The sequence below is a fragment of the Artibeus jamaicensis genome, unplaced genomic scaffold (assembly GCF_021234435.1).
Source record: "Artibeus jamaicensis isolate MK-2021 breed Jamaican fruit bat unplaced genomic scaffold, CSHL_Jam_final scaffold_461, whole genome shotgun sequence".
Taxonomy (NCBI): Eukaryota; Metazoa; Chordata; class Mammalia; order Chiroptera; family Phyllostomidae; genus Artibeus; species Artibeus jamaicensis.
This window is the reverse complement of record NW_026522045.1, coordinates 8,707,530-8,727,959: the sequence shown is the minus strand read 5'-3', so window position 1 is coordinate 8,727,959 and position 20,430 is coordinate 8,707,530. Positions and strand designations below refer to the sequence as shown.

The following is a 20,430-nucleotide window of genomic DNA, read 5'->3' as shown; positions in this document are numbered from 1 at the left end:
GTTTATATTTACTATACTATATTTTTATCACTTGAGTGTACTCTTCCTACTTATAAAAAATATTTGCTATAAAACTGTATGCTGTGTGATGCTGGCAGCAGCCTCATACATCTCATGTTTACTCCCTCTCTTGATTGCATCATTTTCTTTGGTGCTTGATTCAATCTCATGTTGTTCTGTGCAATAACATGCTCTACAGCTTTGTAGACTAGGAGCAATAGGCTATGCCGTGTAGCCAAGGTGTATAGTAGGCTATACCATCTAGGTTTGTGTAACTGTACTATATGGTATTCACAGGATGAAAATATTGCCTAACAACACATTCTCATCATTAGATGGCACATGACTGTATTTTAAAGGGGCTGCTAAGAGAAAGAAGGAAAGAAGTAACTAAAAGACTGCTTTCAGCTCAACATAAAAAACATTCTAATTAGACTTGTTCAACAATGGAATAGGCTAGCAAATGCCTCCTCTTAAGGGGGTGGCAAATGCCTTCGTGATGAGAGTAAAAAACTTGAGGGGGTAGGCTGAACTAGATGATCTTTAAGGACTGACCTTACTTCCGATCTCACATTTCCTCCACCCCTGTGTTTATTTCTGTCACTAAGATCTTTCCTAGTTTTATCACAGAGCAGAGTCACGATCTTGACAAACAAACCCCAAATGCAAGAGCAGATGAGAGTTGGCCCCAAGTTCTGAAACCCCTGACCCCTCACTCCTCTGCTCCCACCTTAAGTCCTGTATCTTACTAGCCCCCTTACAAGGGCTTTTAGGGCTTTCTTGGCACCAGCTAGTTAATCTGATAAACTAATCTACACTAATGGGATCATGAATGCTAATGAATTAATGTGTTACCTTCCCAAGTAACATTTGCATTTTAACAGAGGTCTTTAAGAGATAATGTTTTAACTCAAAGGAGTGATTAATGTCAAAATTTCAGCTGTTTGGCAATCTAGTATGGGAAGGAGACATCTTTGGAAAGGGAACTTTTTTCCATCCTTCACATCATACCATCTGCTAGAAGATAAAAAATCAAAAACAAAAAATAAAACAAACAAAAAAACATGTCCCTGCCTTTTAGTTAATAAAATTGGGGAATTACCATGGCTGATATTTATTGAGCCTCCACCAAGGTACAGGGCCCTATTCTAAGTGTCATATATAAATATTATCTCTGAATCCTTTATAACCCCTCTGATTAAGCATTTTGCACATAAAAGGACTGGGCCTCAAAGAGGTTAAGTAACTTAGTACCATTTCACTAACTCTAGATGTGAGAGGTAATAATTTCTTAGGTTTCTTTGAGGAAAACAAAAAGATGTTGCCAACTAAACTACAATACACCATGGATTGTAAGAAGCATTTCAATTCTAGAAATGTTAAAATTGTGTCTTTAAAATCATGAAAATCAGAAGCGGTAAGCACAACTCCAGAGTATATACTCTGCCTGGTGTACACAGAACCCAGATGGGAACTAGCTGGGAAGCACTTTCATATAATAATATAATTGCATGTTTATATTGATATTTTAATACAAAATGATTACACAGCGATGGAGAAAGTTGAACACTGAGTCTGAAGTCAGTGGAAGCACATGTTGATGGGGTTCAACCTCAGTGGTGGAGATAAACAGAGATAGTATTCAAGTTAGAGGGTCTGGGTTGTCCAAGGCCTGGGGCTGACATGGGGGAATGGTAGGTAGTAAATAACCTCCTCTCTGGGAACTTTACATTAGAAATGTTAGTTTTTGAGGGTATAGCACACCCGCTGGCTTGGCTCAAGTAAAGAGGTTAATTAGGAAATCCATGAAAGATACCTTAGTGAGATAAGAAAAGGAAGGCAAGTGAACTGGTAGATGGTCTTCAAAGGCCAGAGATTTCAATTTGATATGATGGCCATTAAGAGACAATTAGTGATTCTTGCAAGTACTTGACAACATATTAGGAAAAGCTCATTCTGGCCACCATAATGAACACAAGCTCTCACTTCAAGGCCAGAGGCTTTCTGAGGGGGAAAAAATTGCAGCCCCACACAAGGGAGTTGTGTTCTCAGAGGCAGTAAAGTTCAGGGCATTATAAACCCTGAACTCTCGGCTCTCTCTGGATGTGCAGTCTCCCTTTTTCTGGTACATCCCTCACCTGCAAGAGGCAATACCAGAGCTGTGGCTACCTAGGCATGCAACCCTTTCTCCTCAGCAATAGGAGGGGTTGGTACAGACTGAATCATATACAACTCATTTCCCCCCCTTCCACTAACAAGTGTTTCTTGAGGCCTCTAAAGAACTCACTCCTTACTGAGGAGGAAGGTGAATACACAGGAAGTCAAGGCATCATGAGACAGTGTAATCAAATGTTAAATTGTGGTGGAAAAACAGTCTGAATTCCAAATTGGAAGAGGGAAGTTTGTGGGTGACTTTTTTTTCTGTTTTTTCTGTAGCCTCAAAGATTTTCAATATGTATAAGTATTACTTTCATGATTGGGGGAAATTATAATTTAAAAAGGAGAGCAGCCAGTGAGAACTAGAATGATCAGGAAAAGCTTCATATCAGAGGCTGGATTTGAGCTTGTTGGAGGATGGTATGGAAGGATTTTCAGAGGTAGAGGAAAGGTACCCAATGCAGCCTGGGGGAATAGCTGGAAGAGAGAGGAGCGAGCTCTGAGTGGGGTACAGCAGGGCAGGGCGAATAAGGCAATTAATGGAGCTTGAGGGTCAGGAAGAAATAGCTCAGAGGGGCTCAGCTGTTATGGAAGGTAAGCCTTATATACTAGGAAGACAAGTTTCTACTTGATACCCTAAGCAAAAGGGAGCTATTATAGGCTCTTGAGCAGGGAAGTGACATGATGAAAGATGTTTTAAGGAGATCCCTTTGGCAGCAATGTTGACGGATAACTTGGCAGGGAGGAGGAGGCAGCATGTAGTCAGGAGGCTGCTGCAGTAATCCGGGCATAAGTTAATGAGGGCGTGGGCTATGATGGCAGCAGAGAAAATGGTCAAGAAGGTATGGACTTGTGAGGCACTTTTGAAAGATGAATTGTCAAGACATGATGTTGACTGATGGGGGATAATTGACTGATTTCAAGGCTCAGTCTGTAGGGTATTGAAAGAGTGATGGTCTCACTAATAGAGACAGAGATTCAAGGAAGGGCTCGGTACTACAGATCAGCATGGAGTATAAGGTTAGACAGAAGATCTTGAGCTTGGTTTTAATTGTAGCAAATTTAAAGTGACGGTAAACTTCCCTGACTGGTGTGGCTCAGTTGGGCATTGTCCTGCAAAGTGAAGGGTCAATCCTGGTAAGGACACATGCCTAGGTTGCAGGTTCGGTCCCTGGTCAGGGAGTATATGAGAGGCAACCGATCAATGTTTCTCCAACATCGATGTTTCTCTTCCTCTCTTTCTCCCTCCCTTCCCCATTATCTAAAAAAAAAAAAAAATCCTGATGTCCCCAGGCTTATGTGTGGTTATAGCCTCACTGAGTACACAGTACCTTTTAAAGTGATGATAAACTTCAAAGAGAAAATGTCCTTAAAGGTAATAATGAAATGGAACTTGAGTTCAGGTTAAAGGCCAAACACTATCATTACCAGCAATCACCCAGAATTCCAAAGGAGGTCAAGCTGTATTTAGACTGAGTGTGAAAACCTTTAGAGAGAGAAGAAGAAAAAAAGGAACAAAGCAGACCTAGCAGCCAATTCTGATTTGGACTTTGTAGGAGACAAACTCTAAACAGTGTGGCAATGGCAGGCTGGTGTATCTGTTTAAAAATCCCCCTCCTTTCTCTCTGTCAGTGAGTGATTTCCCTACATAGTAGAAATATTACAGCTTAACTATTGATGACAAGATGAATATGGAACAACACTCATTTTGTTAATCCTATCTGCATTCTCTGTGATTTCACTGGTGGTGGCAATAGAAGCAGTGCAACACATAGCACCATCTCCAGCCCTGTGAGTGAGTCCTGCAAGATCCAGACTTCTGGTCATCTTGATATAGGATCAGAGGCAAATGCCATAAAATATTAATCTGTACTTCAGTTTACCACTGTGTCAACTGAAAAAGCATCTGTAACTGACTTGCTTGGGTATGGGTTAGAAATGGGAAGCTAAAACAATTACTGAAGGGAAAAATGTATAGATGAAAGATAAAACTTGGGAGAGAAAGTGAGCGTAGATTGCAGTCAGATTTCCAAACAGAGATCTTGACTCTTACCTGATTGACTCTTAAGACAGTTGTTACCACCATGCCTTCTTCTTTCTGCTTTCAATGGGCTTTTCCATATGAAGGGTCATAAATAGGACAACTACCCTAGTCATCCACTTGTAACTCCTCTTCCCAATTCCCTAATTCCATAGGCACCTTACACTTGGGATACCTGTCCACTTCTGAGCCACCCTCCTTCCAACTATCACCTCTACCTCAAACCAGCAACCAGAAGACTGATTGGAAACCAGAACAGAAATCTTAAGCAAGTAAATGCTGGAGATCACTGGTCAACAGGCTATTATGCAGTGTGTATGTGTTTGTGCGTGCACACATGTTCATCCACCAATCTAGCCATCTGTTCTTGTTTTCCCAGTAGGCTTAGATTACAGGAAAAGAGAGACCTGTTTGGGTGGTCCTATCCCCAGAGCTGAGCTCTCTTGGTGGTTAGGAATCCACAGCCTGTGAAGACTTATGCTTCACTCATTCATCTTTACAAAATACATTCTTTCCCCCCACAAGAAAAACCAGTAAGAAGAAAAGAGCTAAAAATCTCACATATATCCCTTTAAAGTGTGCAGTTTTTTTATTTCCCTCCAACCCAAGAATAAGGCACTAGGCCCGGATCCCTGCCCTGGGCTGAAATTCAGGGGCCTTGGAAGGGTGGGGAAAGCAGGTAGGGTAAGCAAATTAGCAGAGAGAGGCCTTGCCCATCACCCTCCCACTGACCTGTGGACTTCTCACTTATTTCTCTCATACCAACTGTAACAACAGGGCTCCAGCTGGCATTAAAGTGCTGCAGTAGCTTTTGCCATGCCCTGGCACAGATGTGACCTCCATTGGGACAATCCCAAGTGCTGAGAGGAGTTTTTAAACTTATTTTACCAGGGAAACTGAAAGGTGTCTCCTTGCTCTTAGCAGGTCTCATAGGTCTTGGGAGCTTGAAACACACAGCCCTTGCTTTTAGCCTCTGTGTTGAGGTTGTAGTACTCAGAACTGCAGCTCAGCTGTCATCTCAACTGGATACTGCAGCCAGATTCCCCATTGGTCACTCCTTCAGGTCATAGCATTGACTGCATTGAAGTGCCCTGTGCATAACTACTTTACTTGGAATAGTTGATTAACCCATTTTCATCTTACTGCCAGCAAATTCTGGCAACATGAAAACCCTGAGGGCAAGGGGCAAAGAATGTGTAAGTATTGAGGCTAAGAAAGAAGGAACAGGTGAGACAAAAACAATTGAAGAACATCTATGTGTCCTGACCTGACCAGTGTGGCTCAGTTGGCTGGGCATTGTCACACAAAAGAAAAGGTCACCAGTCTATTCCCAATCAGGGCTCATGCCTATGTTGCAGGTTTGGTGCCTGGTTAGGGAGTGAACAAGAGGCAATGGATCAATATTTCTCTCTCACATCAATGTTTCTTTCCTTCTCTGTCTCCTTCCCTCCCCCTACCTCTAAAAACAAATAAAAACTTAAAACTATTAAAAAAATAATATCTGAGGAATTCTGGCCAAGATGGAGGTGTAGGTGGAAACACTGTACCTCCTCACACTCCAAAATTTAAGGACAATAAAGATTTAGAAACAAAAACACAACCAAAACAGACAAAAAATTGAACTGTACCAAAGTCTGACAACAATGAACCATTCATCCAGACCAGTAAGAGGGGCAGAGTCAGCAACCAGTGGAGAGGGGTCCTGGCAGGAAAAAGCAGTGATTAGCAGACCAGGGTGGGCCCAGGGAGAAAAACCCTGTGAGGCTTGCAAGGCAGCTGGCTGACAGCAGTTACACATTTGTGCACAGATAAACCAGGCAGGTTTAAAAACAGTCGGTGAGACAGACCATACAACCCAGGGCCCCAGAGATTGGAATTAAAGCCTAAAAGCACTGATTGGAAAAACTTTCAGGGCTTGAGGTGCTGGGAGAGGCTCCCAGCCTCACAGGAAAGTTCGTTCAAGAGATCCACAGGGTCCTAGAACATACACAAGCCCACCCACCCAGGAACCAGCACCAGAAGGGCCCAATGTGCTTGTGGGAAGAGACAGAGGGGACTGAAATCTGAGAGAGAGAACAAGTTCCATTGCTCCCTCTGACCCCACCCCCACATACAGCATCACAACCCAGCCACATGGGTTGCCCTACCCTGGTAAACATCTAAGCTCCACCCCTCATATATAACAGGCCTGAACAGACCAAAACATTATAGCTTAAGCAGAAGAACAGCTCAAAGCCCCAGAGCCAATACTTCTAAGCGACCAAGAGATAGCCAACCTATCAGATGCACAGTTCAAAACACTGGTGATCAGGATGGTCACAGAACTGGTTGATTTTAGTCACAAATTAGATGAAAAAATGAAGGCTACACTAAGTGAAATGAAGGAAAATGCTCAGGGAACCAATAGTGATGGAAACAAAACTGGGACTCAAATCAAAGGAGTGTACCAGAAGGAAGAAAGAAAAAACCAAACAGAAAACAATGAAGGAACAAGAATTGAAGAAAATGAGGAGCCCTGGCTGGTGTAGCTCAGTGGATTGAGCAGGGGCCTGCGAACCAGACAATCGTGGTTCAATTCCCGGTCAGGGCACATTCCTGGGTTGCAGGCCGGTTCCCTGCAGGCCAATTCCCAGTAGACGACGCATGAAAGGCAAACATACATTGATGTTTCTCTCCCTCTCTCCTTCCCTTTCCCTCTAAAGATAAATAAATAAAATCTTTAAAAAAATAAGAAAATGAGGAGAGGCTTAGGAACTCCCAGGACATCTGTAAACATTCCAACATCCGAATTATAAGGGTACCAGAAGGGTAAGAGGAAGAGCAACAATTGGAAAACTTATTTGAACAAATAATAAAGGAGAACTTCCCCAATCTGGCAAAGGAAATAGACTTCCAGGAAGTCCATGAAGCTCAGAGCATCCCAAAGAAGTTGGACCCAAGGAGGAACACACCAAGGCACATCATCATTACATTAGCCAAGATTAAAATGAAGGAGAGAATTCTAGACACAGCAAGAGATAAGGGGACAGTCACCTATCAAAGAGTTCCCATCAGACTGTCAGCTGATTTCTCAAAAGAGACCTTACAGGCAAGAAGGGGCTGGAAAGAAGTATTCTAAGTCATGAAATCCAAAGACCTACATCCAAGATTGCTCTATCTAGCAAGGCTTTCATTTAGAATTAAAGTGCAGATAAAGCGCTTCTCAGATCAGGTCAAGTTCAAAGAGTTCATCACCAAGCCCTTATTTTATGAAATGTTAAAGGGACTTATCTAAGAAAAAGAAGATAAAAATATGAACAGTGAAAGGACAGCAAACTCACAGTTATTAACAACCACACCTAAAAGAAAGCAAACTAAGAGGACAGCTAGATCAGGAGTGGAACCATAGAAATGGAGATTGCATGGAGGTATAGTAACAGGGGAGTGGGAGAAGGAGAAGTGGGGAGAAGGTACAGAGAATAAGTAGCATAGATGATAGGTAGAAAATAGACAGGGGGAAGGGCAAGAATAGTATGGGAAATTTAGAAGCTAAAGAACTCGTGACACATGGATATGAACTAAAGGGGGGGAATGGGGGAAGGGTGTGCAGGGTGGAGGGGACTGAAGTGGGGGAAATGAGACAACTGTAATGGCATAATCAATAAAATATATTTTTTAAAAAAGAATATCTACTGGGTGGTTTATGAGCCAGATCAATGCCTTAAGTGCCTTTTGGGTCTGACCCTCTTCTCTAATTACCTCTCACTTGGATTGCTATGGTATTTTATAAACTGGTCTTAGTCCCTCCTTATTCCAATCAAGTCTGCTTCCTATCACATGGCTAACCATCTTAAAACACTTCACCTTAATTGTCTATCCGCTCTTCAGGATGTCCCCAAGCCCAAACTCCTCATGCTGACACCAAAGGCCCTTCAAATCAAAGTACTCCTTATCCAGCAAGTCATTTTTACCCATTGCATCTCCATACAACCCTACCACCCTATTCCTTAATCAGACCTCATTCACTCATGCTTAATCATTCCACGACCATCTCCACTTCTGTTCATTTTCCTAATTATGCCAACCCCCTTGGAAACCTGCTCCTTTTCTAGTCAACAGTCTCAATCTTGCACATTATTCAAAATCTAACTCAAATTAAAATTATTCTGAGAAGCCTTCTCCTTCCATTCTAGCCCATGCTGCTGGTACTCTCTGTGCCCTGAACCCCCAGAGTGCTTTCTGTTTAAAGTATATAATGTTGTATGTAATTTTTCCAACTTCTATTATTCTTAGTTGCTTCATATAAGTAAGTATTATTATTTGCTAAGTTGTGAATTTCTAAAACACAGACCCTTTGGCTCTCCCCTTCTCACTATAACATTGGTATTGGGCTAGATCCAAGAGTGCTCAATAGACTCCTGATCCTTTGCCTTAACTCCAAAGCTAAGAAAGAATGAGCTGAATAAAGGTTCTCTGAGGATCTTCTTTGTTCACTCCCCTTTCTCAAAAGGTGGTTGAGGAGCTGAGGCTGCCCAGAGAGACCTAGCCAGCCTATGTGCTGTTGGATCTTTAGTTTTCAATACACTTCCACTTCCTGAGGCTTTCCCAGATGTCGATAATGCTCCCTAAGTGATCAATCTGAGACACAATGGGCTGCAGAAGCCAGTGTTTGATTAACTTGGAGAATAATGTATTCTGGAAGAGACAGAGCACAGAGGGAGGAGCAGAAGAGAAAGCAGGAAGAAAGATGAGCTGAGGGAAGGTAGAGGGAGAAAAGGTTTTATGAATGAGGATACATAGGATGGAGCTGTGAGTAGTTCTCACCAAATTTGATTCAACTAAAGCATGTTCTTATTGAGGGAGCTAAATAATCTTATGGTTTTCTCAGAGACTGATGAATATACAGGGCTACTGGACAATCTTTGACCTTGACAGAATCATTGTTGGCATGGTCCACCAAGGGCCTAAGAAGCTGCAGGCTCCATATTGGATAGAGAAGTGAGTGTGGGATGGAGACTTCAGGGGACCCTAAGGAAGGACTTAGGATCTTGACCTATGCTCATTGGCTAGGTCTGATACAGGGTGCAGCCAGGGGGGCCCCAGAAAAAAGATTTGGAATGGTGTCCAGAATTCAAAGTGTATAAGAATATTAGAGAGACATATAAGATGTCCTCACACCTCCCCCCAGGGGGAAGAAACGAATGGAGCAAGGCCATTGAGAGCTGTTTTGCATAGCAACAGTTTTACAGCTAACCTCTGGAATGGTTATTTAACATATCTATAACCTTTAACTGGTTTCATAGCTATGTTAAATAGGAGTGGCCAAGTTTGGAGCCAGGGAGAAGGTAGTGGACTGGGACTCAGGAGGATGTAACTAAGGTCTGAACTCCTGAGTGAAAAGGGCTTGGACTCAGGAGGATGTAACAAGGGGCTGCACTCCTGAGTGAGAAGGGCTTGGACTTGGAATGAAACTAGGGTCTGCACTCCGGAGTGAGGAGTGCCTGTGTGGGAGCTTGGAAAAGACTGGCTCCAAGACATGAAGGGCCCCTGCTTGGCCAGATGAAGAGAGAGCCACGCAGTTTCAGCAGAGTGAGGACCCCCTCTTGGTAAGGTGAAACAGGGAGCCACGTGGTTTTGGCAGGGTGTGTACCCCCTCTTTCCCAGGTGAAAGGGAAAAACCACACAGCTTTGCCAGAATGGAGATCCCTGCAGCCAGGTGAAGAAGACAGCCACATGCTTTTGGTGGAGTGCGGACTCCTGCAGCTTTGGTAGAAGAGGCCCACGCGGCTTTGGGGTGCCCCCTTTGGCCGCGGAGCCTGAAAAGCAACAGAGACTTTGACTGGAACTGGGTACAAAGGACTCTTGCCAGTGGACCATGAGAGGGTACCACAGTACTTTGGATTAACTCGAGATCCTGCACAGTGACACAGCTGACGGTGCCAGCAGCCTGCAATACAGACGTGTGCTCTTTTCCTGATTTATGGTACCCGGAGTTGGGACAGTGGGAGAAGGGGAGCGCTGTGTGGGTGTAGGTGTATACCCTAAAGGACTTTAATATTTTAGTGGTGGCATTAGGCCTGAATAGCATTAAATAAACATTTTGTTTCCTTTTCACAAATCTCTGGCATTAAGAGATGTCTTTCCAATTGGCGGCGGACAGAAGGGCCCAGTAGATTTTAGTATTTTGTTTTTTGGAGGGGCCCCTGTTGTTTAGCAGTTTTGGGCATCCCTAGGTGGGCCAAATATTGTATTGCCCCTCCCTCGGACCTCTTGTTGTTCAGTAACAGGTCTACAGAAATCCCAAGCTCTAACATCATTCACTCCTCAACCCAAGACTGGCGAGTCTGATATCCATGATGATACAGGATAATTGGCTCATCTGCAAGGATGATACAAGAATGACCTTCTCTCCATCCATTGGTGTGTATACTATCCCTCCTCTCAAGACTCTAGGGCATGATATTTAATTATTTCGCAGTTATTAAAAGCTAATGAGTTATTTTTTTGAAAATTTCCTGGAGGGCCCAAATTTCTATACCACTAATAACAATTTTTCTGGGAAAGATAGTGTTATCTGGAAAAACATAGTAGGTGTCTTACTACTGCTGCTTTCATTAAAAACCCATCCTTCAGCTCTAGCTGATATGGCTCAGTAGATTGTGCATTGGCCTGTGAACCAAAGGGTCACCGGTTTGATTCCTAGTCAGGGCACATGCTTGGGTTTCAGGCCAGGTCCCCAGTAGTGGGTGTGTGAGAGGCAACTACACATTGATGTTTCTCTTTTTCTCCCTCCTTTCCCTTCTGTCTAAAATAGAAAAAAATAAAATCTTAAATAAAAAACCATCCTTCACAGATGATGTTATTATTACTCTCCCCATATTATAGGCTCAAAGCCTCTAAATCATCTTTGACTCTTCTTCCTTCCTCATCCCACTCATCCAATTGATATATAAATTAGGTTTCTTCTATCTCCAAAATCCATCTATCCATCTCCTTCTTTCTATCCCCATCCAGCCTCCTAGATGGTTTTCATGCATTCAGAATGGCGCCATTTTAATCAATCTGCCAATGGTGGGGGAAAAGAAAAAACAACCTAAATCTAATCAAGACTAAAGCTAACTTTCACTCACAAGAGATACAAGGGATAATGGAACAAGCTAAAGGACAACGGAAACAGACAAACAAGAATGTGGGACAGTGCACACAAGTAATCGTGTTGTAGACTGCTCTGCCTGGTTTTAGGAATTGTATCTCTACCCCTTGTGGCTAAGGGCCAGGAATGACCTCTGGAATTCAAGCTGGAGGAGACAAAGTTTATCTCTGGTAGCAAACAGCTGCCTCAGTTTCCCTGTCCCCAAAGTCAATGATGGGTAAGATCCCTCACAGTGGGGGGGGGCAACCTAAGCCAGACTGGATCACTTGGGAGGCCTTCATGGAAGGACTGGGGGTGATACAGGGTGCAGCCAAGGGGGAGCCCCAGAAAAGGATTTGGGATGAGGTCCAGAGTTCAGGGTGTCTGGGGAGATATTAAGATGCCCCCCCAAGGGACAAATAGAGCCAGGGCCATTGAGAGCTGTTTTGCATAGCAACAGTTTTGCAAGTAACCTCTGGAATGATTATTTAACATATCTATAACCTTTAACTGGTTTCATAGATATGTTAAATAGCTGTGGCCAAGTTTTGAGCCAGGGAGAATGGACTGGCTTCTACCCAGAATGCAACTAGGGGCTGCGCTCCTGAGTGAGAGGCCTGTGTGAGAGCTTGGAAAAGATTGGCTCCAGGACCTGAGGCGATAACTGCCTAGGTGAGGAGGGAGCCAGGGAGTTTCAGAAAATTAAGGGTCTCCTCTTGGCCAGGTGAGGGGAGAGTCATGTGGTTTTGGCAGAGTGCAGACCCCCTCTTTCCCAGGTGAAAGGAAAAACCACGCAGCTTTGCCAAAATGGAGATCCCTGCAGCCAGGTGAAGAAGAAAGCCACATGCTTTTGGTGGAGTGTGAACCCCTGCAGCTTTGGTAGAAGAGGCCCACGCAGCTTTGGGGTGCCCCTTTGGCCACGTGGCCTGGAAAGCAGGAGAGATTTTGACTGGAACTGGGTACAAAGAACTCTTGCCTGTGGACCATGAGAGGGTACCACAGTACTTTGGATTAACTAGAGACCCTGCCTGACACAGTGAGGATACCAGCGGCCTAAAACACAGATGTGTGCTCTTTCCCTGATTTATGGTACCTGGAGTTGGGACAGTGGGAGAAGGGAGCTCTGTGTGGGTGTAGGTGTATACCCTAAAAGATTTTGATATTTTAGTGGAGGTGTTAGGCCTGAATAGCATTAAATAAACATTTCGTTTCCTTTTCACAAATCTGTGGCATTGAGAGATGTCTTTCCAATTGGCAGTGGACAGAAGAGCCCAGTAGATTTTAGTATTGTGTCCTTGGGAGAGACCCCTGTTCTATAGCAGTTTTTGGCATCCCTAAATGGGCCAAATGTTGCCTCCCCCCCCCTTGGACCTCTTGTTTGGTAACAGGGAGGGGGGGCTGCAACAAAGAGCAATGGCCTCTTGTCCCCCCCCAAGGGCTTTGACAAAGCCTGAGTCCCCGTGTTCTCTGGGAGAAGTGCTTCCTGGCTCTAATCCCTTTAAGCCTGAATACCTGATGGGGAGAGGTGCAGCTCCTTGCCTTGCTAGAGCTTATCCTGGGGAAAATTCTGGCATCACAAAGATTTCCTGATAAACCTGTGAAATCTGCTCTGCTAAGAGTGTTTTCATTCATATGTTAAGGGTTTGAGCAGGAAACCCTAAAACTCTGTTCCTGACAGACTCTGACTCATACCAAGCCCTCAGATTTCTTTGAAATGTTATCTACTGTTTGATCCTTGCCACCCTGTATTTCTGTGTATTACAACCCAATAAAAGTCCCTGGAGGAAGGGACTCAATGCCTTTTTTCCTCTGAGAAACTGACCACTGCTCACAGCCTTTTTCCTCTGGGAAAATGGCCATGTCTCCTCCCCAAGCAGATCACATCATATCTCCGTCATGTTTACTCTCATCCGTGGCAGACAGGGGAACTTGCAAGGAAAGTCACCCCCACATAATTTGACTTTTCTAACAAATCAAAGATAAAGTACTGTTGAAAGGGCCTTAAGAGACCTAATGAACAAATGCATGGAGCTGTTGTGGATCTTGATTCTGGCAAGCCAACTGTACATCGTGTTTTAAGACAACTGAGGATATTCGATTATGAACTAGGTAATGGATAAAACAAAAGCATTATTGTTACTTTTGTAAGATATGTTAATGGTACTGTGGTTGTATGAGAAAATGTCCACTTTTTAAAAGATGTGTAGAGAAGTATCAGGGCTGAATTACATGATTGATGCTTAAAATTTATTTTAAGATACTTCAGCAAAGAAAAAAAGAATAAATAAAGCAAATATGGCAAAGCCCTTATAATTAATTAATGTGGATAATGGGTTACAATATGGCATTACTATATTATTTTCTGTTTTTTTTGAGAGATGTTCATGATTAAGAACAAAAACAAAAGTTATCTGCTATACCCCAGTCTACCTTCCTGCTTTATCTTGCATTCCTATCTCAATTCTCCACGACACAGCTGTTCTAAATCCTTGGTTAAGGGATTCCTGTCTGAACTTCATTTCTTCACTTACTCATTAATTCACTTGCTTACTCAACAGCTATCAATTAATGACCTCTAATATGCATTAGGCACTATAAATGCAAAGATGATCGAGATGGAATAAGGGGCTTCCTTCGTGTTTATATCCTCCCCAGAAACTAGTGCAGCACTTTGAACATAATAGGTACTCAATAAATATTTATTGAACTGCTATGCAGGGACAGATGTGATAGAATCTTCCTCTAACATGAACCAATAGGTATTCAATTCAACCCAACAAATGCTTATTGAACATCTAGTATGTGTAAGGCATTGTGTGCTATGGGAATAAAAGGGAGATGAAAAACACCAGGCTTTCTCCTTCATTGAACTTATGTAGATAAAGCATACACATATGAGAAGCTGTATTTGCATGTAAAGAATTAATGATTGAACCCTGACTGGTGTGGCTCAGTGGATTGAGTGCCAGCCTGCAAACCAAAGGGTTGCCAGTTCCATTCCCAGTATAGGGCATATGCCTGGGTTGCAGGCCAGGTCCCCAGTAGGGAGTGTATAAAAAGCAACCACACACTGAAGTTTCTCTCCATTTCTTTCTCCCTTCCTTCTCCTCTCTAAAAATAAATATATAAAATTTTTAAAACGAATTAATGATTTAAGTAATAATAATGGGGTGAATCAGCAATGTACTTGCCAAATGTACTTTGGAGAAAATAAGTGCAGGAGGAGTTCAGAGGAGGGAGAGACATCATTTCAGTGTAGAATTATAAGAGAAGACTTAACAGAGGAGGTGAATTTGAATGTAGAGTTGAAGAACAGACATAGTATTATCAGATGGAAGAAAAATTTAGGAAAAGAAGAGAGGGCATTCCTGGTGACTGGAATTACATGAACAGATGCAACAAATGTACAAAAGACATGTTTAGAACACACTGAGGAAAGAAATTTGGCTGGCATAGAGGGTCCATGTATGGCTGTATTTCTCAAGTATATCAAGTACATCAACATGACTTAGGGAACGTTATAAAATGCATGTTCCTTGACTCCAACTCCCAGACCTACTGAAGCAGAAGATCAGGTGGTGGGACCCATGAATCTGCATTTAACAAGTTCCCCCAAGTGATTCTGAGACACATTAAAATTTGAGAATCCATGATGTGGACAAAAAATAGGAAATGAAGTTAGAAGAATACATAGTGTTAAGCTCACTCAAGGAAAGCCTCGAATACTCAGGTTAAGGAGGCTAAAATTTACTCCATAGGTAATTAAATATCGCCCCTCAAATATGTTCATCAGAAGTGTCATGAATGAAGGATATTTAGAAGTATTATTCTGACAGGTGTGTATATTTTGGACTGTAAAGAAGGAGACTAGTATAGTGTAGACATGAAGTGGTAGTGGGGGGCATGGTGGGCCAGGAAAGAGTCCGAGATGGTTCTGAAGTTTCTAGTCTAGGAGACTAGAAGGCCTGCATAACAGGTCAGATGAGCAAGTCGTCTTTGAGAGGTAATGAGATGAATTTGTAAATGTTGAGTTTGACATGATGGCAAACTACCCAAGGGGAAATGTTCAGCAAGTAGGTGGAAATACAGGACTGAAGTATAGGAGTGGGGTTAACTTTGGGCTGAGGAAGTGGGAATGGCCAATAGAGGAGTATGAGGTGGAAGCCATGACAGGGCTTATGTCCTTGTCAACAGAGAAAGTAAAAAGCAAGAGGAGCCAGAGAACACCCAGATTTGAGGGATAGGAAGTAGAACTAACAAAACAGAAAAAAGGAGAGGTCACTAGGGTGTAAGAGGACCCAAACAGTAGAACCAGGAAGAGAGTTTTTCAACAAACTAGGGATGGCTAGCAGTGTGGCTAATACCAAAGGGAAGTTGAGGCTCTGAAAGGTGATGCTATGGCATGCATACAGAAGAACCTGCTCATGTATATCAACACAAACAGGCACACTGGTTCCTACATAAAACAGGCCAAATCTGTCTCTCTCACTCTCCCCTCCCCCTGCCTCCATAAACACAGACACAGACAGATCACTGATTTCTCAGCTCATTTTCTGATTGCCCAGAGGAGTAGATACTAGTGTGCCAAAGGGCTGTTCACATTCCAATAAAGAATGGTGCCCTCAGAAAAGGGGACACTGCCCATTGTAGGTGGGAAATCATACAGAGCCCCAAGATCCTTGCCCTCTCCTTACCAGCTTGGCTGAGTGGGGACTGGAAAGAAGGGAAGATGGAGTGCTTCTCTCTTCTTGCTCCCTTCCCTCCTACTGGCCCCTAGCCCTCAGACTTCTCAGCAGAGCTACAAGGTCCAGCCCATTTGGGGAGTCCTTCATTTTGGCTGCTGCTAATGCAAAATAATGTTTTTCTTTCTGAATTTATGGTAAGAAGGAAAACAAGACCTTGAAAGAAGAGCCAGAACAGAGTTTTCTGCTGCGAATGCTTACAGCTTTAAGGCTGGCCCACAGCTGAAGCTAACTTATGTATGCCTTTCTCCCAGGGATCTGTCTGAACTAAGGGTCTTCGTGAAGAACAGATAGGGATTTTCCAGTCCTAGGAGTGTTTGCCAGGCATAAGTGTTTGCTCATGTCTCTGTGAAGGCATAAGCCCTAGAAGTCAAGTTTGTCTTCATAAGCATCACTTCCTACAATTTGCTACACTATAAGTGTGTATGTATATGTGTATATGTGTGTGTTTAGGTACTCTGTGTAATTTGTATGTGGATGTGTGCAATTTGTGTGTGTGTGCCTTTATGGCTTCAACTAGCCCAGAGGCTCCAAAGAACAGGATCCTTCTTCTATTGCCTTGGTGCTGTCCTATCAGAGTGCTTGTCTTGTGCTGGCTCATAGAAACCAATCATTTGTTCAGAGCAGGGGTGGGTAGGTACAGAGCACTTCTATTGTTTTGTATCCATCCATGCTTTCTCCAAGGGCTGAAGTGTGGACTACTACAGTTGGGCAGTGCCAGACCAATGCCTCTCTTCTACCTATACCATGCTGAACTCCCCTTATACTTAACCCCATATACCCCAGGATTGCAGCTGCCTTACTCCCACCCACCCCCTTTGCCTTGTCCAGCTTGCCATTGTTATCTGCAATCCCAGGGCTCTCCTGATGCACTTTTTAAACTATTTCTCCCAAAGGACCTGGTTGGTGGCAAGATCCCCAAACCAGGCCACACAGCTCACTTCCCAAGACCCTGGGACTGCACCACTCACTGGAGGGAGAGGTCCTTAGCTCATTTTAATGGGGCCTGCAGCCTCCTGGGAGTCCCTAGCCCCTTCATCCAAAGAAGCAGATGCTCCATTTCATAGTGAAAAATCACAACACCAACAGCACCACAAGTTTGTGTTTATGGGGGCACTTGCTGGCTTCAGGACCTAGCCCCACCAGTCTAGTTATAGAAGATGTGCCAGGAGCCTGAAGCTCCCACCATCCTATCCTGGCCAGCCCTCTCTTTCTGGTGACCATTAGCCTACACCTGCAAGGCAATTATGGTGGTGGGTGCGTGCGGGAGAGAAGGAAGGGTCTCTTAACATGTAACAAAAGTGTTTCTCTCCTGCTTGGATCATATCCCTTCCCTTCTCAGAATCCTGCAGTGACTCCCAACTGCCTCTCACTCAATTTAAATCTTCTTTCTGTGGGCCTCGAATCCCTCCATAATTACATCCCACCTTCCTACATCCTCACTCCTACACACATCATGCCTCACTCAGGGCACACATAGCCAGTAGGCAATGCCACAAAGGTTCCTGCCAGGGTGGGGCCACAGGTGCTAGAAAGCCCCATCAACAGAGCCTTTCCTTCACCTCCTTTAAAAATGCAAATGTTACCTGAGAGGTGAAGACAGTAGACAATTAATTGGCTATTAACATTTTGGCCAGGCAGGAATTCTGTCATCAGAAGTGACAGAGTAGGGAAGGAAGCCCTGCCTAAATGGTCTAAGGAGGTGGTAGAGGGGACCCAGAGGCGCCTGGAGGAACCTATGGAGGGATGCAGGGAAGGGGATCTGACAAGGAAGCCATCTCCATCAAGACTACCAAGAGCTACAGTCTGACTCCGGGTTTCTACTTGAAACCAGTCAAGCCCACTAGATCCCCCTCCTGAAAATCTTACTTTCCCCTCCACATGCATATTATGAATAATTCACCTCAGGGGTACCTTCATGCCAAACAGTTGAGGCTGAATTGCTTCTCTACACATTACCAAAAAAAAAAAAAGAAAAAGCCACAAAATTGGGTTGAAGTCAGTGTGTCCACTAGAACAGGACCAAGTCTTATTGAGGCCCCCCCGGGTAGAGTTGAGGGCATTTTGATCAGTGAAAACAGCAAAGGCTTCCTGGGAAGCCTCTCAGCTCCCAGGAAGCGGAAACTGGATTCCCTGGCTTCTCTGGCAGTGAGCCTGACAAGCAGAGAAGGGGATGGGTGAAGGCTCAGGTGTGTAAATTGCCACACCACCCGGTCCCTCCAGGGGTGCCTTTTACCCCAGCCTTCCAGCGAGGAAAACTCAATTAGAGCTTCTCTCTGAGTCAGTAGAGTGTCCCCGACCTTCCGCCTGGAGAAGTGCGCCCCCAAGGGAGCCTTGGTCTTACAACGATTTCTCCAATGGACAGGAGTCCTGAGACTGCCCCGCCTTCCACAAGAGCTGCAGGATTTGAGACCACCCCCAGGGCTCTGCAGCCCGACAATGATGCCAAAGGGAGGGGGTATGTCTGGCAGAATTCAGCGTACACAATGGTCAAGACCCCTTTGGTAGCAGCTGCAAGGGTGTGGTTGCCAACCTGCTTCTGGAGGAAGATGTCAAGCATTTGCCCCCGCTGTGGGTTCAGTGTGTGGGGGAAGGGTAATAAGGGAGGCCCAGAAACTGGGGTGTGGAGAGGAACGACTACAAGAGTTGGAGATGCTTTTTTGCCAAAATGGAGTTCCTAAGGTCCCTGGTGGATGTGCCCCCCATAGCTTAGGTTGTGGCTGTTTTTTTGCGTGGTGGGGCAGCCGGTACTGGTTCTGCAGTAATATGCAATTGTCATGTAGTTCTCAGGGACATTCTGAGAAAACACATACATTTATATACACACTCTCTAAGCTCCGAAGCACCAGGCTGGGGAGTAGAAGAGAGAGAGAGAGAGAGAGTGTGTGTGTGTGTGTGTGTGTGTGTGTGTGCATGTTTTAGCTACGCTGGGGTGAGTGTAGCTGTATGTGTTTGGGCAACTGCTTTATTAGTATCCTAGAGGAAGAGGGCAGGCGTGCGTGTCTGTGCGTGTGTGTGTGTATGTGTGTGTGTCGTATTTGGATGGAGGTGACTATGTAGTTCAGCGCCGGGTATATGGTGTGGCTTTGTGAGTGTATGTGTGTTCGTGTCCGCGTGTGAACATGGCCCCAGGAACCACGCCATGCTTTAGACAGCTGTTTTTGGCAGCCCTGGGACTAGGCGTCTCCGGACACACTGGCTGAACAGCCACCTCCCAGCAGTCAGGCCCCGCGTCTCCTCAGCTCTAACAGTGCCCACGGCCCCCCGCGCGCACACAAAAGCTCCATAATAAAGGCGCTGCACTCCCCTGCACTCGCCTGCACTCGCATTCTCATCCTGCAATCCCAGCGGCCAAGGCTAGCCCGCCAAGCCAGAGACTCAATGGGGCACAGGCATGCACCCAGCTAATGCCTTCCCCTGCCCAAACTCCGGGCTGCCCGACGCTAGGCATCCCCTGCCTTTGCTCCGGTTCCCGGGGGCGCCCAGGCGCCGCCGGTGGGCCCCGAATAGTCTTGGGCTGCACGCTCTCGCGGAGACCCACCCCTAGCGGGGCAGAGACGGCGGGCGCGCCTCCCTCCCCCCCCTCAGAGCGCGCTTCTTACCTTTTTCCTACACCTCCCTTTCCTCCTCTTCGGCTGTGCGGCTGCAGAGGCGCCGGCGGGACTAGCACGCTGGTGTCCGTGAGCTGAGCACTGGCGTGTAGCTCAGTGGCGCGGGGAGGCGAGGTGGGTAGAGGTTGGCCTGGCAGCAGTAGCCACCCTGAAACGCAAGGAGCTGGCGCGCAGGAGGCAGGCTGCGGACAGGAGGGCAGCGGGGCGCGGGGACTCCTTGGGCGGGCTCCATGGCTTCGCTGCGGGCGGCACCATCGCCGCAGCTTGCCTGTCACTCTCTTGCTCCAGTAGTGCAGCAGGAGGCGAGGTGACGGAAGGCGGAGAAGCAGCTGGACGGCCAAGGAGAGGAGGGGAGAAGGGGCGGAGAGAGGGGGAAGGGTGGGGGGAGAAAGAGAGGAGTGCAGAATGAGGGGCCAATCTGGAGCCTCCCGACCGTCGAGTGCAGGTGTCGGTTTCCCCGAGTAGGAACGCTACTTAAAGGCACAGCTCCTGGCTCGGGGCGCAGCTAAAAATAAGCACAAAATTAACAATTAGGGAAAGAATTTCCCAATACACAACCCAGCCACCCAGCCCAGCACTGCCTCACTTCTTGAACCTGACAGTTCTGGATGGGCTCCGTTGGGAACTACCAGCAGCTACGGGGGCAAACCAATTTCCAAAGTGAACTAGGCAAGGGCGGGGTCACTGAATTGCGGAGAAGTGGCATTTGTGACGCTCGTCCTGGGGCTCCATTCCCTGGCTCCTGACCTTGCCTCCCTGAGCTCCTCT

General features: G+C 45.3%; 1 protein-coding gene across 1 annotated transcript in view; it reads right to left on the bottom strand.

Moving 5' to 3' along the window:
- The window catches only part of FRMPD3 (FERM and PDZ domain containing 3), a 175,182-nt gene extending 155,238 nt beyond the window's left edge, over positions 1-19,944 (bottom strand). Inside the window, exon 1 of the mRNA XM_037167120.2 lies at positions 19,654-19,944. The gene's annotated coding sequence lies outside the window, so the exon portion shown is untranslated. The remainder of the gene's footprint in view (positions 1-19,653) is intronic.
- Positions 19,945-20,430: the final 486 nt, after the last annotated feature.